The 17961-nt window shown below is 39.3% G+C and overlaps 1 long non-coding RNA gene across 1 annotated transcript; it reads right to left on the bottom strand.

Annotated features, from left to right (window-relative positions):
* Positions 1-14654: 14654 nt before the first annotated feature.
* LOC311153495 lies at positions 14655-16491 on the bottom strand. Its single transcript, XR_014616148.1, has 2 exons — positions 16377-16491; positions 14655-16274 (listed from the first exon to the last, which is right to left on the bottom strand). It is a non-coding gene; the product is annotated as an uncharacterized lncRNA (long non-coding RNA).
* Positions 16492-17961: the final 1470 nt, after the last annotated feature.

Raw genomic sequence — 17961 nt, 5'->3', positions numbered from 1 at the left:
CTGCTACCTTGACCTGCCCTCTTTACCTTCTAGACTCCTTGTGCCCATTTCTGCCCCTCTTCCCACCCACTGCACATATCTTCTGGAGAACATTTTATACTTCTAGGAGCAATAAAGATGAAAGCACAGTTGTGCTCAGGCATATGCTGCCCATGAAAGGAAAAGACTGTACTATTTTTTGGACATGAATAATATTCATCCTTACCTTGGCATTGAAAGAACATTCTCTGGTCTTTGAGTCACTGAGCCTCACTACAGCAAGTGAGGTGGATTGTCCTGCCAAGAAAAGCACTTGTCTTCACATAGAACCATTGCTTGAGCATCCACTTGCCACGTGGTTTTACTTTTTACATACACATATTGCATACAGTTCTGCTTTGCAGAATCACAAGCCTGTTTAAAAGGCTACATGAATAAAGGCTTGTTCTTTACCTAAGGCAAGAAATCAGAGTTGGAATTGCTGAGATTTGCTGCCTGGCCCAGTCAAAATGTTTGGGGGGTCTGTCTGTTGGATGTCAGAGAAGAAAGAAAAGCTATCACTGTCAAGGTGACTGGCCGGGTCACAGAGCTGCATGAAGCAAAGTTTTTGCAGCTCTGAATCAACAATTTCACACCTTAAATAAAAATACCCTCAAGTCCTTCAAAGTGGCATCATGTCAAAAGCCACATAACTCATCACCAGCAGAGTTCAGTTGCACCACACACAACACAGATCCAGGCACTGCAATCACCAGCGTCGATTGTGAGGCCCTCTCGGCACAGAGGGCAGGGATTCCTGGGACTGACCTGTGCAGGACCTGGACTTCAGTGACCCTTGATGGTCCCTTGCAACGCAGGATATTCTGTGATTCCATGAACAGATTCCCTCTCTAGCAGGAGCCTGATCCCAGTCTGTTCATCTCATTCTGTCACAGTTTCCTTATTGACAAAACTCAAGGCCCACACCACCTGTGCTTTCCCTGTCCCTCCTGCACATCCCCTTGCCTGACCTCTTTTGTTGTTTTTCAGGTCCCAGTGCCAGTTTTCATACACAGGAATATCTTTCCTGTTTTTCTCAAGTGCTCTTTCCAGATGCTTTCTGCACTTTGTCTCTCACCCGTGGTGTCTCTCTAGCCACTTGCAGATAAGCTCCTGCACACACAAGTGTTTATCAAATACAGCTCCCAGTTCCTTCTCTTCAGCCCACTGAGTAGCTCTTTCTCATAGCCTCCATTCCTGGCTGGTATGAGTTGGCTTCTGAACCAATTCTTGTTTAGTAATAATAATAATAATAACAACAATAATCTCTAACAAGTGCTAGAGAATGCAAAGTTCAAATATAGAGCAAGTTCAGTATTACACAGGGCTTCAGCCTGCATCTGGAGCTGGAACCCATGAACAAAGTGTGGATGCCCTTATTGAGGGCACAGCAGATGCTGACTTCTCCTTTTCCCAGTTATATCCAATAGGAAAAGCATTTCACTGAAGATGTGTATTCCCAAGTGTGAAATGAGAGTGCAGCTTGCTTGGCTGTTCCATTAGAGCAACCCCACAGAATTAAGGTGATAAAATCAATCAAAAGTTAGAATTAGTACTGCTTTGTACAGTTTTCATTTCCATTTGCATAAGCTATTTCTGGGAATCTTTCACATCCCACAGTCATATACTGCATTTGTTCAGAGTCTCTGACTCATTCAGCTTTGCTGACGTACCTGACCTAGATATGAATGAGGGCTACACAGCACAGGAGCTCATCTGTAGCACAAGACTCTGCCTGGTTTGTTACAGAAGCTGGAAATTGTTGAGAGGTAAACATGAGGTTTTATGAAAGGAGATTAGGAACAGACCTTACTCTGAGTTCATTTATGATATAAAAACAGCATTCATTAATTGCATCTTCCTCTTTTTCTGCTTCCTCCCTGTGGCATTTGCAATGTGCTTTGAAAAGCTTTATGTCTTTCTATAGTTGAAAATTTTAGCATCTGTGCTTAAATGTGATAATTACTTTTAAATTCCTTTTATCCTAGATGTCATATTTTGAAGATATCCAGTTAGGGAAGCTTTACCCTAAACTCCCGTGTGTCACTTTGCTTTTTTTTCCCCCCATGAGCATTTCAGAAAGTAATTTCTGTTGAAATAGCAAATCAATAAATGTCCCATAAGCACCCAAAACAGAATGAGGCAAAGCTCTGTAGAGGGAAGATACAATAACTGGCTAAATGAGGCAGTTGTCCAGTGAGAGAAAGCAGTAAATTATGTGACTGTGACCTAAGGGTCTGCAACAAAAAATACCAACAGAGGATAAAAACAGACATATGCCAACAGCCTTGATTTAGACACTTAATGACCTTCCAGTGCTTGAATTTCCAACCTGACTGATTTTATTATATACCAATATTTTAAGACAAAAATTCTTTAGCATTTTATGGAGTGCATAAAGCATTCTAACAAGAGAGCAGACCTCAGGTGTAACAAGCTAAGTATTGTAAGAAATGGTGTAAAATAAAAATCTCCAACTTTGTGTGCACTTGCTATAGAATGGAAAAAGCCCAAAACGTGTGTCTGGGTTTTTTAATAATTATACAATACACATACACTCTACTGCATTTTAGTTTCCTGTGTTTGCTTGCAAACAATTCCCTGGGCAGTTCCAATGTGTGACAACCATTTTTGTGAATATCCAATTATATCAGACTTAAACTTTGCCTGGTGCAACTTGAGGCCTTTACGTCTTGTCACTTGTTACTTGGGAGAAGAGACCAACTCCCCTCTGGATACACCCTCCTTTCAGGTGGCTGTAGAGAGCAATTAGGTGCCCCCAAGCCTCCTTTTCTCCAGGATGAGCACACCCAGCTCCCTCTGCTGCTCCTCATCAGACTTGTGCTCCACACCCTTCCCCAGCTCCACTGCTCTTATCTGGGCACACTCCTGCACCTCAATCTCTCTCTTGTAGTAAAGGACACGGAACTGGACACAGCACTGGAGGTGTGTCCTCTCCTGTGCCAAGTACAGTGGGACAGACAGTGCCCTGGTACAGCCAGTGCCCTGGTCGGGCTGGCCACACTTCTGCTGACACAGAAGGCCAGGAGGCCACCAGCCTCATTGCCCACCTGGGCACACACAGGCTCATGTTTGGCTGCTGTTGGCCAGCAGCCCCAGGGTCTTTCCTGCTGGGAAACTTTCCAGCCACCCTGTCCCCAGCCTGGGGCACTGCAGGGCTTTGTTGGGACACAAGGGCAGGACCCAGCACTTGTCCTTATTGAACCTCATACAACTGGTCTGGTTCCATCGATCCAGCCTGTCTAGATCCCTCTGCAGAACCTTCCTAGCCTCCAGCAGACCAACACTCCCTCTCATACCCTTAATGTATGTATGTCCTTAATGTCCTTACCCACAGAGTTTGGTGTCCTTAATGTCCTTTGGTGTACCTTAATAAAGGTACATTTAATCCCCTCTTCAATGTCATCAATAAAGATCTTAATCAAGGCTGGACAGAGTAGTGAGCCCTGGGAAACACCACTAGTGACCAGCCACCAACTGGATGTGTCACTATTCACCACCACTCTGGGCTCGGCCATTCAGCCAGGTTTTTAGCCAGCAAAGAGTGCACCTGCCCAAGCTGTGGGAAGCCAGTTTCTCCAGGAGAATGCTGTGGGAAGAGGTGTCAAGGGCTTGCTGAAGTCCAGGTAGACAACATCCACAGCCTTTCCCTCACCTTCATTGTCACCTGATCATAGACAGTCAGGTTGGTCAAGCAGTGCCTGCCTTGCATGACCCCCTGCTGGCTGGGACTGATCCCCTGATTGTTCTTTATGTGGTGACACACACAATGATTTGCACCTTGACTTCCCCTGGCACTACAGGCAGGCTGTAATTCCCCACATCCTCCTGCCAGCCCTTCATATAGGTGGGTGTTGCATTTGCCAGCCTCAAGTCATCAGGGAGCTCCCCACGTAGCCAGGACTGCTGATAAATGATGGAGAGTGGCAGGGCGAGCTCTTCCTCCATTCCGTCACTGCCCTGGGGTGGATCCCATCCGGCCCCATGGACGTGTCGCATTATTTTTAAAAGAAAAGGGACCATTGTTTAGTGAGAGCAAAGACTAAACTTTGTAAAGCAATTAAGGAGTTCTTCCTGGGTTTTGTAAACTGTTTTTCCACTAAGGGAAAACTTGAGCTATATTTACAGCTGTGGAGGTAATCAACAGTGTCCATTTAATATATAAATTCTGGGGGAGGACATAGAAGAGAGCATTCTCAAAACATAGGTTTAAGAAATTTTTTTAAAGTTAATTAGCACATATATTTTTATCAGATTTTTATTTTCTGATTGATTTCAAAGGGAAAACAGTTCGAGCTTATGCTCTGCACTTTTGGAAGTTCTACATAAAAATGCAAAGATGAATTCTCAGAAATTAATGGGGGTTGTTTGGCAATCAGCTTTATGCTTAAGGAAGAAAAGTTACCATTGCCTTCCTGTAAATGCTACATTATTTTTTTCCACATTATCTGTCTGCAGTAACTGTATCTGCTTGTTATTTTTATCTGCCATGTTTAATGTTGAGTTCTTGTTTAGGACTGCATAATTGCTGTTTTCTTGTTACAGAACATTAACTTTATGCTTTCAGTAACAACTTTATAATGAAAATGCTAATAAAAATGGGGCAGTGCAAACCACACAGTTACAAATCTCTCCAGAGCTTAGTATAAGGCTTATCATAATTCTTGACATCTCAGGATTGTATAGTCTACTGATACTGATTACACTGCACAGTTAATTTAAAAATTATCTCCTGCAGGCCTGAGAGAAAGGCAACAATTATAAATAACTTCAGAAAAAATATATACATACTGAAAACGCTTCTAATAAAGATTCTGGTTTTCTCAGTGTAGTAATATAGTCACTGCAGGACTCAGAAATACCCTGTATTAATCACACTTCTGCTTGCAGGTTTATACTGTTTAATCCTATTACAACTGTACAGCATGTTTTTCCTTTGGTAGGTGGTGTTGGACTAGCTGGAGACAGCAGCACAGGCTGGAACACTGTGCAGGTTTAAATGGCAGTTTTCCTTGTTCTTTTAAGTACTTTTGGATTGGGGGTTGTTTTCTTACAGAGGGACCTATAAGACAAGAAATTATATTAGAAAATTGAAAGTTAAGAAACGCTACTATGTGCTGTTTTTTCAGTCTAGTACAAAATGAACACTGTGTAGCTGGACTGAGACAGAAATGCATGTGAGAAAGCAAACTTTGCCTTAAGCTTTTCAAAATGTAGGACTGTCAGAACAGAAGATTATTTATATTTATGATTATGTACAAAAAAGCGTAGCACAATATCCAAAGAGTACCCTGATTTCATCTTTTCACCTTTACTGTAATTCAGGGCAAGAGAAAATATATATACACATCAAATTAAAAAGGTAAATTCATAGCACAAATAGAATATTCTCTATACCACTGAAAAAGGCACAAAGAGAGGTGTAGAGGATAGACATCTTTGTTATCATATTTCTGCTGAGAAAGTTGCCACTGCTCTCATGGAACACGGAGCTATTTATAGGATAGTGGAACAGAGAGGAAAAGCAGTACCAATCATGCTGGGTTTGATTTATTAGCTCTACAGGAGGAATTTGACAAGCATGATATGTCCAAATGATACAAATCTGACAGTTCCTCCATGATTTGTATGATGGTAATTTGATTAGACATTGCATCATATGTTTGACTTCAGCAGATTGCTGTACAATTCTCAATCTTCATCAATTTTCTGCAAGATTATCATGTCTTTAAATACTTCATACCTTAAGTTCCCTCCCAGGAAAATGAGAACCACCACCACTGCCTACTGACATCATTTACCTGGACTTATGGAAATGGAAAAGTATTGGAGACTGTCCCACACAACATCCTTGTCTCCAAATTGGAGACATTGATTGGATGGATGGATGGATGGATGGATGGATGGATGGATGGATGGATGGACTGGATAAAAGCAGGAGGCTTGGAACTAGATGGCCTTTAAGGTCCCTTCCATACCCTTCTGTGATGCCATGATCTAGGTCTGTCTGCCCTGTAGCTTCTGGAGGGTCAGAAGCATCCAGAATTCCCCAGTGACTACAGAAGGAAGTTGATGGGCCCACTGTGACCATATAAACAAGACTCTAAAGCAGCATATTCCTACTTATAAAAAAACCCTAAGGGATCAGTGTCATATTGATACCATTGATTTGCTCATTAATCTTTGCATCTTCCACATTACCACAGCCCAATGCTTCCCTCCTTGACATAATTAACAGTGCTGATAGAATGAAAATCCATTAACAGGGAAACGCTGTAAATACATCCTTTTTCAGAGTAATATTGCTTGACTGACAAAATGTCCAGTCACCACCTATTCATTCTTTGCTTCTTACAAGGAGGAAAACACCGTGTTTGTGGCTATTTTAACCAACCCCTTCTTCCCTTCTCTCTTACAGAGGAATTTTGAAAGTTGTATAGAGATTACACCACAAAATGTTTTAAGGAACATTTTCAGTTTTACAGTTTTTCTAAAAATCACTAATACTGCTTATTTTTTGAATACTCCAGCTACTGAAATGTGATAACAACACTGAATTGTATATTCCACAGGCAGTCTGTGTAAGAGAAGGTGACTTTACTTCTCTAAATACCATTTACTAGGGCTGACAGAGACTCCAGTTATACTCCTTAATTGGAATTAGCTGTTTGAATTTCTTTTTTTATTACTCCTCCAGTATAAGCTCTCATCTTCAGGTTTCATTGGGCAGTATCTCAAACCCAAGCAACTCTGTATTCTGTCTGGCATTGTTCTCTTGGCTATGCTACAAGGTTTTTCCTCATTCAAGAATGATTTATTATTCCTTTTCCCTTCCTCCTTGATAAAAACATGTTGAGGGTGCCTAATTTGTAACTCTGCTGCTCTAATGAGATAATTGTTCAAATTGGAGGGTAAAAGCAAATAAATTTTGTAGCTTGCACACCTGAATACTGTCTCTATTTTTGGAGCTTTCTTCAGTCATTTTCTGTGTTAACAATGAGTGGAAGTTTAAGCATTAAAGGTTTAGCTAGACTTCTTTCTGCTTCATTTCTCTTTCTCTGGAAGAACAGCACAGTTGCATAACACGTGAAGTGCAGTCCCTAAAAACCATCTGCTCAGTCTCCTTTCGTTAGCATACCATGGCAAGGGTTTGGGTTTGGTTATTTCTGTAACACAGACACCACTACTTAAACATCCAATAAAACTATATGAGTTCTGGTTTTATGTTCATACAAGGAAACTCTGCTGAGAAATTACTCATCCCTGTTACAGCTCAGCCATCAATTTTGCAAAACGCATTTATGATTAAACCCATGCATGTACTGGGACACTTCACATGCTTTATGACAGTTTACATTTGCTCATATTTATTATCTTCTGATATATTCTGAAGCATAACTAAAGCCTGATTATAATCTTATTCATATTAATGAGAGCCAGAAAAAAAAACAAACTTAGAAATCAGTGAAGTCACTCAGATGTTATGGAATTTTATGGAGTCAGAATCTGGCTTTCAGTCACAACAATTTTAGAAAGATTACACGGTCCCACATCAGCAGCACTACTCTGCCATAAATACAGCCATCAAATGTAATTAACAGATGTCAGCTGTCATTGAGATCAAGCCTTTGGAAGCTGTTACTTTAGTGTGACCTTACTTACCTATTTTTCTAGCAGAAATGCTGCAACTCAAACAAAAATTCAAGGAAGTTTGGTATGCTAGGATTTCTTAATATCCCATCTGGACACACTGGAGGACATCCAGCCAAGGACCAGCAGAACCTTGACATCCCCTGTGGTTCCCATGCATGCAGACAATATCTGCAAGAGCTCCAGAACCAGAGCTGCCAGTGAATGGTCAGAGCCTGGCACAGTGCAATCCTCCACATGGTCACTGTCACACAGCAGCACACATGGATGTTTAATTAAAATGACATCTATATCAAAAAGGATGTTTTTGATGGAAAGAATTGCAGCCTTCATTCTGCATCCCATAATATTAACTACTGCCTTATCAGTTGAAGCATTAATAAGCAAACATTCTTATTAGCATTGCCCAGTGAAAAAACTTCACTAGATCTTGATTGTTCTTATACCACTAAATATATATATATATGTACACACAATTTTTTATGGTAAATGTGTACTTTAAGCAGTCTAAATAAATAGAAAAAGAACAGTTTTAAGATGAGCATCTATATGGAAACTATTTCTGATTGTTCAACATGCAATTGGTTTTTCTAGTATTAAAAAAAAAAAAGAAAAACTATATCAAAACCTTTACTCTTACAATGAAATACCATCCAAGATTACTTAAAAATTTGTTTTCTCTACTAAGCATGTGAAGTGGCTAAATTTTCCATTTCCTGAATTCACTGATTCCAAGCAGGAAAAAACTTTATATACCAACAAGTAAAAAAAGTTCAGAAAGGAGAAATCTGGGAACTTTGTGCTTCAAAAACCTACAAAACACCTATCAATTTAGTTGACCAAGAAGCATCATAGCATAAAGAACATAGGATCTAAGAAGAGATTCCTCACAACTTCTTAACTTAGTTTTCACTATGTTTCCTAACTGGAGGATGCCTGAGCTAAATGCAGATATAAATACATTTATATCTGCATTTTATAGTGGGAGATGTAACATCACTGTTGAAATTTCTGCAGAACAGAAAGAACCAACATACACATTAGTGCCTCTGATCTGAAAACTCTACAAAATTATCTTCCCTCTCCTTTGCCCCTCAAAGATTCCATCTTTTGATAAGACAGAATTTGCTTCTTGTTTTCCTGCCTCTATCCTATAACACCAGCTTTTTTATTAGACCCATTTAAGCAGGAAGGGGTCAGGGGTATTTCTTTGTTTCATAGCAGAAGCCAAACTTCATTAACACATCTCTGAAGGTACAAAGTTTGCATCTCCAGCTGACAGAGACAGACCAATGTCAACTCCGTGGTGTGGGATGCATCCAAGAAGTGCCTCTGCCTGGAGAAACAGAGTAGCTGTGACAATGGAAAGCCGGGTGTGTTATGTCTCCATTACAGGCAGGAAGCAGCCCACAGCAGCTATGGCAGGCAGTTCATGGGATGAACAAGACTTCATGTCTAGTGGGACATCACACACAGTTAAAGCTTCTGTGGACTGCCAACACTGGACTGTGATCCAGGTTAGAAATTTGCTATCTTATAAATTCCTTAGAATAAGTGTGAAACATCTCCAGAAGAAGAGATGGTTAATAGATCTCATTTTCCACTAGATGGTAGTTAGTCAATTCAACTAATTTAATAATATCTGGGAAATGTGTTTATTTAAAAACTGCATTAAGCTATGCACTCAATGTATATGCTTTCAGCATGTTTTCCACAGCCTTAAGTAAACAGAGCTCAGTTCACAAAGCATCTTTCATCCCTGCCGCTTCCCTTTTTTCTGTCAGACAGAGATAAGGCTTCTGTGAAGCTTGGAAAAATAATTTTTCACTTTATTAAAATAGCAGATTTTTCAGATAAAGCCATATTGTTTACAGGAAATGATTTCCCTGCTGAGACAGTGATGTTATCAGACAACAAACAATTCTGACTGACATAAACTGCATTTCCTTCGTTCTGCTTCCAGGGCCCATGTACTGCTCCATGGATCAGGCTTTCCTTGGCTGCAAAGGTGGACAAGTGAGGGATCTGCTGCTCCTTAACAGAAAGAGAAAACCCAATACCTAGCTAAGACCCTCACTACTAATACTCATCTACTATAAAATCATGCTTTAAGTTCGTTTTAAGCAGTTTGAACTTTGTCTGTACTCTCCCCAGACACAGAACCTCTATAAAACATGAATTCAGCTGGTCAGAACTGGCATAGCTGGTTAAAAGGAAGTGAGCTGAATTTTGGGAGAGTCTTGGTAAACACAACAGACAAGTAAAGCAAATATCAATGAACATCTATTGCAATACTTTTATTTTTAGCAGAAGACAAATCCAGGAAGAATAAAACTAATGAATAAATGTATTTTCAAAATTGCTGTGAAAAAATCCACATTAACTATGCCCCTCTGTTTTTCAAGAGAAATTTAATTTTTAAGTGACTTTCCATTGATGTCATATCTATAAAAAATTTCCATACTATCTTATAAATCATTCACACTCTATCTTTGCCTAAGATATTTATCCCATTTTGGTTTAGGCCATCACTGGCACCATGGAATTATCACTGTTTACCTAAAAAGCATCAACAGAATGGAAGAAAAAAGAAAGAAAAAAACAACTACACTGTTTAAAACAGTGTCAGATTCTGCAGGGTTATTTTATGATTGGAATCTGGAAGTTTAGTTTCAGTTTAGCACAAACCAGAATGCCAAACATTACCTCAACAAGGAAGAACAGTACCAAAATCAGTGTCTGATTCTCAAATGAAGATTTTTACAAAACAGAAAATAAGTCAGCACTCACAAGTGCAGCCAAGGAAGAAGGGTACACACAGGCACAGTACTCATTCCCCTATCAAATCCTCACTTTAAAAAACCCAAAACCAAACAATCTTCCCCCACCAAATACTGGTCCTGACACTCTTCAGAGTGTATTTTCCCCCTTAGGAGAAGCCAAACTATTTGAAATTATTTGATACAGTATCATTATAGCCTACTCTACTGCCTATGTAACCAAGGAGCTAAACAAAACCCACAGACCTGGAACCACAAAGAACTCTAACTCTTGAAAAACCCAACTATTCAAATACTTACATTAATGAAAGCTTCAACAGGCTCATTGGTTTACTACATTTACACTTCACTCCTAATGAGTTTTTAAGTGCTGCATCAAAAGCAGTCAGAACTGTTCTATAGTAGAACAATGTCTAGTTGGATCGTACTTGAGTTTCTGCAATGTGAATTCTAGATTTCAAATGCATTTACAAAAATAAAAAACAACAAACCTGCTGAAATACCAAATATGCCTCCCCATTTGATCTGCTCAGAATGTTTACTCCTTGTCCGTGCTACCAAGGAAATTAGCTCCACATAGAGACCCTTGCTGAAAAGATGAATCTCAGACATTTTGGTTGGTAGTAACTGTTGATTTGAGAATTCCTTCTTGCCATCAAACTTTTTTTTTCCTGTTTTTGTCACTATTGCATGGCTCCATGTGCTTGTGGTGCACACAGTACACCAAGTGAGGACATGGATCCAGTCTAAGGAAGGACAGCGAGAGCATTTCACTGCTCCCCGTGACACCAGAGAGCTGTGCTGGTTACAGAGCCTGCTCCTTGCTGGGAGCAAGGGCAGGAATCACAGTGGGATGGGTCAAGAGTGTGTGTCAGCATTCACCACCACATAACAAGTGACAGCAAAGCTGCAAGATGTTACAGCCTCACAGGGAAATCCTTCTGTCTTGGCACTTTCCTCCTGCTTCAGCACAGCTGTCAAAACCCGGCATTCCCAGAGCCTGGCAACACACGGCAGGATGGGTGAAGCAAAGACAGCAGAACTTGAGGAAAGTTCTCTCAGGCAGAGTCAGGGACACCACGAGGCACTGATTCTGGGAAATGGAATAGAATAGATAGACATGCAGATTCTTGCTGGAGATAAGCTTTCCAAGTTTTTAATTGCATCATCCCTCCTGAGGAGGAGAGCTTGCATCCCTCATTCTTCCCTACGTCATCCCAGCTGGAGATATGTGTTTTTGTTAAACAGATGCACTGAATAAAAATCTAGAAGAACAGTTTTGTACATGCAGAAGTGCACACACAGCAAACACATGGTTGCACTGCAGTGTTCACACAGACAGGGGTGATGTTCAGATACAGGATTTGATGTTATCTCTTCCATGCAATTCCTCCAGTGCGATGTATTGCATAACACCTGCCCACAAGGACTTCTACGTATTAAAAAGACCTCTTCAGTTTGTAAGCAAAAATAGAAGCACAACAAAGTGTATAGCAAAATGGGGCTCATGTGTGTGCATTTAAATGAGGACAAATTCTCTTACAGATTTTTATAATGTATTTGGCCTCGTAAGTAAAAAATATTAGAGTCCGAGCCTTTCAAATATTGACAAGAGTACCAGATTGTAAAAGTGATCCTCAAAAAGACTGTTTATGAAGATGAGGAATTCCATGTACCCCATTCTTCCATTTGAATAAAAATATTTAAGTTCTGTCTTTAAATTTTTGATACCTAAGAATGCCCAAATGCTGAAGCCATACTTCATTTAACAACACACCCATCAGCAGAATCATCAGTGATTCTAAGACATGATAGAAGAAGAGCTACTAGAAAAACAAGAGATGCTTGTCTTCTTTTTTCTCCTATGCAGATTTCCCCTATCAAAGATATTTATCATTTTTTAAGATAATAAAGGGCAACAGAAATTGTTAAAGCTCAGTAGTTTTACTACTTTAATGATCTTTTGGTTTGGGAATTGATTTTACAGCACCCTGTAAATCTATCCCTCCTTTGACAATGATCAAGCAGATAATAAGCAATAAATCACTGCTGCAACTGAGAATTGAACATTCAAGATAAGGTTTTAGATTATTTCTGTCATCTGGGTATGAGACATTGCTTTTCAAACAAAGATATATTGTCACAGTTTATTTGCAATTAGAAAGATACAGATCCCATCAGTTAAAGCCTGTTTCCCAACAAACATCTAGCCCTTTTTACAGCGAGAATCATAATTTTAGTATGAAGAGATTTCTAGAAATACATACTGCTTCCAAAGAAATTAGTGCTTACAATACTAAATACTACTGAAAAATAGGATTCCCTGCTTGCCAGTGTCACTTGGTCAGAAAGCTGCCTTTCCAAGTCAGTTGAATTAAACACCCACCCCCTAGCCCCACCACTTATTATAGCTGCGTGTAGGATGTTTACAGGAACTAAAAATTAGCTAAACTATACAAATACAGCAGTGCCTTTCAGGATATCAAAAAAAAAAATCTGCACAGACATACTCTGGTGTATTTGCACCACTCATACAGTACATGCAACTCTTATTAACCTTCACTAACATTATGAAGTCAATCTGTGCATGTTAACATTTAATCTTCTGAGTATCAGAACACAGTAATATCCATGTACAGTCCCTGATGTTGTAGAGATCCAAAAGCTAAAATAAGATGTTTCTCTCTCACAGCCCCTGTAGAAGAGCATGCTATTGCACTTACATGCCAAGGCCCTTGATGTTCAGTTCAGGCACCTTCTAGAAATCCCAATTTTTAAAACTGAAACTCAACTCTAAATTATATATGGGAGATAAATGGGGTGGAACAAACTGGGAGTCCTCCAAAACGTCCATCTCAAATTCTATGAAGGAACAACCCTTTGTTTGTATTTCCATGGTTTCTTTACTGCTAAATTTGCAGCATTTGTTGCAACATTTGTACATCTTATTTTTATGTTCTTAAAATAATTCCCATTTCTCCTCTGAAACTTTTTTAAGGCAATTCTACTATTTCAATTATTTTCATTCTTATTTTCACCTCCAGTTTCAGCTACTCAGAAATACAAGTCATTTTAATAGCAGAAGAGCAAGCCACTCCTCAGCCTCAGCATCTTAACTTTTATTTTACAGGTGTGTTTAATGTGATGTCCAGTCTTGAACAAACAAGACCTCAGCAGTGCAGGAAGATAAAATTTTGATGAACCCAAGCAGTCAAGAGGCCGAGCCTCAGCCTTCTCCAAGTTCTTCTCTGAACAGGTGTTTGCAGCTTTACTGGGTAAAAGGAATCACAGATGCAGATTATTTCATGCATAGAGGAGGGGGGAAGCCCTCCAAATATTTTAACAGTTGTTCTTTGTATGAAGGAAAACATGAGCTCAAGCAATTCTGCTGAATGCAGCTGTGAGTTCCAAGCAAGGAAAGACAGCACTCAGGCAGGCCAGTGCAAAGGACTGCCTTTGGATTCACCAAAGACTTTGGAATATTGCTCACAAGTGGTCACAAAAAGTGCCCAGAGGAATACCACAGGCAAGCCAAACACTGGACTTCACAGACACTCCACCTATTCAGCAAGGGTCAATCTTGGTATTGATCACAAGCTTTTATCACCAAAGGCAGCTGTACTTGCACCTGCACATACAGCTAGTGCCAGCCCCCCAAAAGCTGTGTGGCCACTGTGTCACTCAGGATCCCCAGCCTGATTTTCATTCAGTATTTCTTTCCCTCTGCTGCAAAACACCAGGAACTGATCCATGTCACACAATACTGGCTTTACACGAACAAGATGAGGTCATTTGCTTGCTGGGCATCAGGCTGATGTGTCAAATCTGCCTCTTCTGTTCCCAAATTTTACTGCTATGTTTGTGAGCCTGTCCTGCCTACTTCCTCAACAGTTGCTTCAACTCCTCATCCCCACCAGAACTGCACAGCTGCCAGGCCAAATCCCCATCATCCCTTCCCAGACCTCCCAGTACTGCAAAGCTCACATGGGATCATGGCATAAAGATGCATTTGGACAACACTACAACACCCACCTTCTTCAGCTGCAAACAACAGCCACATTTGAGACATGCTAAGATGTTAGGACTTGGTATTTCATGACCAGAGAAAGCAGATACTTTCACTTCAAACACTTGGCAAAAAAAACCCCAAAAAAACAAAAAACAAACTCAAACAAAACTACAGTGTGCATTTTAAAATTTATTTACTTATTGCAGTTACAAGCCACTTCAAATTATTTTCATGTGCTGACATGTGACAGCTGTGTTTGAGTACATGGATTAGACACCAGAACAATATGAAGGTATGCACAAGTTCAATTCCACAAGACTGGACTGACAAACTGCACATGAACTAGGCTTATTAAAAACAAAAAACTTGCACTTATGTGCATGTGGAATGGCTAAGACAGCACTAACCAAAATGAACACTAGATTAGTTATAATACATTTGCTTTGAACTAAGAAGTTTGTTAAGAAAACAATTTCCTTTCTTCTAAGTCCAAATACTGTCTAGAACTAGGAAATGCTAAGTGTTTACAGCAAAGAAAGCTTGGAAAACAACTACCAGAATTTTATTTAAGGCATCAAGCTTTGTAGCTTCTGCATCAAAGTCCTTTTTATAAATAGACAGCCATGATTTATCAAACCAAATAAGACTGTTATTTTTAAAAAAACTGTTTTAACTGAGGTTATATTAGGTGTGCAAGTTGCTTTAAAAATCTTTGTAGAGGTGCTAGCAATGTATTAGATCGATAAATAAGTTCACAACCTTCTATCACCACACATGTTTCTGTGTCACCAGACAGGGTAAGGAAGAAAATGGTTACAGCAATGGGACCATCACAGAAAAATGGCTGTCCTTGGTTCATCTTTGGTCATTCACTGACAGCTTCAAAATCATCACCTTTCCAATGCTTGTTAGTCCAGCTTTAAAACTCGGAGGACTAAGAAATCCTCCAAGTTTTAATTCTGCTAAGTTAAGGAGAAAATATTTTACTTTTTAAAAGTATCTATTTTTTTGGTCATAATCATCTTTTACAGAACCACTATAGTGAAGCTAAACAAATAAATACCTAGGTTTGGTATACTAACATTTAAATTCCAAGTACTTCATTTAAGTGTTAGGGAATTAAAAAAGTAACATTTAGGGGGTAGAACAGAGAGCTAGATTATTGCAAGAATATTTTTTCTATTAGCAGCAGTTACTCTTACTGGCCATCCCTTTAAAAATAGAAGACTAGAGTGAAACAAAGAAGGAAAGAAATCCCAGGCAAGACCCAGGCAACAGCATGTACAGATCCCAATGGAAAAAAGAGGAAAGCTGAAGCTTTTCTGCAGATACTGCTCCTGATGTCATGACTTTTTTAAGTTGTTCAGGAACTGAACCAGTGAAGACTTCTGAAGGAATACTTTCAAAAGCTGTTATTTCCATGAAAAGCAAACCATGGTGAGGGCAGCACAAACCACACCACAGACGAGGCCATACACTGTGGATTGGGAAAACAACAAAAACAGACTGGGTAATATGTTTTTAACCTTTATTTTGGTCTTGGGTCATGCCCGGCTAACAATTAGGAGCACAACCTTCTCACAAGGAGACTTGGAATATAGAATTCCAGAGAAAACAACAAAAAGCAAGGCACAGCAGATAAGAGGCCTGCTAAGTATGAGACAGCATTGATAATAATTTGTCCCCACAGCCCTCAGTAACAGAAGCTGCTAAAACAGACCATTGATAAAGCACTGAAGAGTTCATGGGTAACTGCAGAAGTTCACCAGCACTTGTCATTCCAAGGAAGCCTAATCCTGTAGTTTATAACACAAAGCAGCAGAGAGTTCGGCTTAGAGCAATGCATGCACCAGCTTTGGATCTCCATTTCAGATCAGATTTCAGGAGATCACACCTACCAGCCAGGATAATTCACAGGGAGGCAATTCATCTCTGTCTGTAGAAACACTGCTTGACAAATATAAACGCACATGTGTATTCATGACAGCTTCTCCTTCTGCTGTTGTCCAAGCATAGCCAGGTGCAGCAAACATCTGACTGAAAGCTGGAGCTGGTACAGCTTCCAGTCGGGGATGTTTACAGCAACAGACTACGATACATCACTGCGAGGGCCTTGGTGCAGAGCAGCTGGTCACCTCTAGGAGAGGGAAATAAAAAAAGAAAGGATTTAAGACTAGCTTCTGTAGCATTCCAGCCAATTACTATGCAGCTAATATTGAAGAAAACATGTTTCTACATTCAGTAGCAAAAATAGTTTTAGATTCACACACAACTTACATTAAATTAACATTTCTAAATGTAGCAACTAGATGAAAAATTCTCAATTTCAATATAGATTTTGAGACATCTCGAGGTTCAACCAGTCATTCTTATTTATATATTATTTCATATTTATTTATAAATATATATTTAATTTATACATTTTAAATAGACATAAAATAATAATTATTTTAAAGATATATTGACTTTACTTCCCTATAGGCTCATTCCTGAAGCTTTGAAAAACAGACTTCCCCTTTGAACTTTCCCATGAATTTTGAAAATGGCTATTCTCTCATAAATATTTATGGTTTTAAGTAGAGCTCTATGCAAAATTAAAGACAGAAGCAAAAACAAGCCATGTTCTTAATTAAGAAATACCAGAAACAGAAACTAGACAGAATACTGAAAATATTTACCCTCAAAGTCAGAATCCTGCCCGAACATTTTAAAGCTCTATTACAACCAACTGATTAAAATAAACCCAAATCAAACCAACTCTCTTTGGGTAAGCATTAAAGGAGAGAAATGGGATGAGAGGGAAAGCAACCTCAGGATGGAACCATTTCACTCCCTATCTTCAAGTTCCTATCAAAACTCCCACAACACTTGCACTCAATTCTGCAATAATTTTTTTCTCTAAGTTAAAAGAACCTTTAAAATATTAAAATTTAGTATTTATACGGTATAATACTCAAAGAGGAAATAGTGTACATTACACTGAAGTATTTACTAAAAGCATTTCACCCAGCTGGTTGTTGCACTTTCTCCTAATGCTCTGATTTCATGCTGTGGAATTGAGAGCATTCAACCATTCTGGCTTGATCATATTCACATACTACTTAGAAGCCTTAATTTTGCAGTTTATAGCAGAATGCCTTCCTCCCACTAACAGAGCTGCAAGCAGAATGATATATTCCCCACTTAGCAGTCCTTATCACTTCCAAATGAAAATAATTTTTCAAGTCACAAGTTTTCCAGTGCCAGATTATACATAAACTTCAGCAATTCAAGGTTTCTTGTTCTCTGTTTAGACCTCCACAGCAACTCAAACAACCAGAAATTATGACAAGGAGTTTAAAACTGAAGAAAAACTACTGTATTCAAGATTTCTCAAGTTACAGAAAACCCAATCACATCCAGTTTTCAAAGAAAGGTTTCCCTCTGGAACATGAGAAATTGTTACTAGTAAGTGAATTTCGTTATTGCAGCAGCATGCCAAGA

Source organism: Fringilla coelebs (genome assembly GCF_963513975.1).
Source record: "Fringilla coelebs genome assembly, chromosome: 1".
Taxonomy (NCBI): domain Eukaryota; kingdom Metazoa; phylum Chordata; class Aves; order Passeriformes; family Fringillidae; genus Fringilla; species Fringilla coelebs.
Note: the sequence above shows the minus strand (reverse complement) of the source record. Positions and strands in the feature narration are given on the sequence as shown.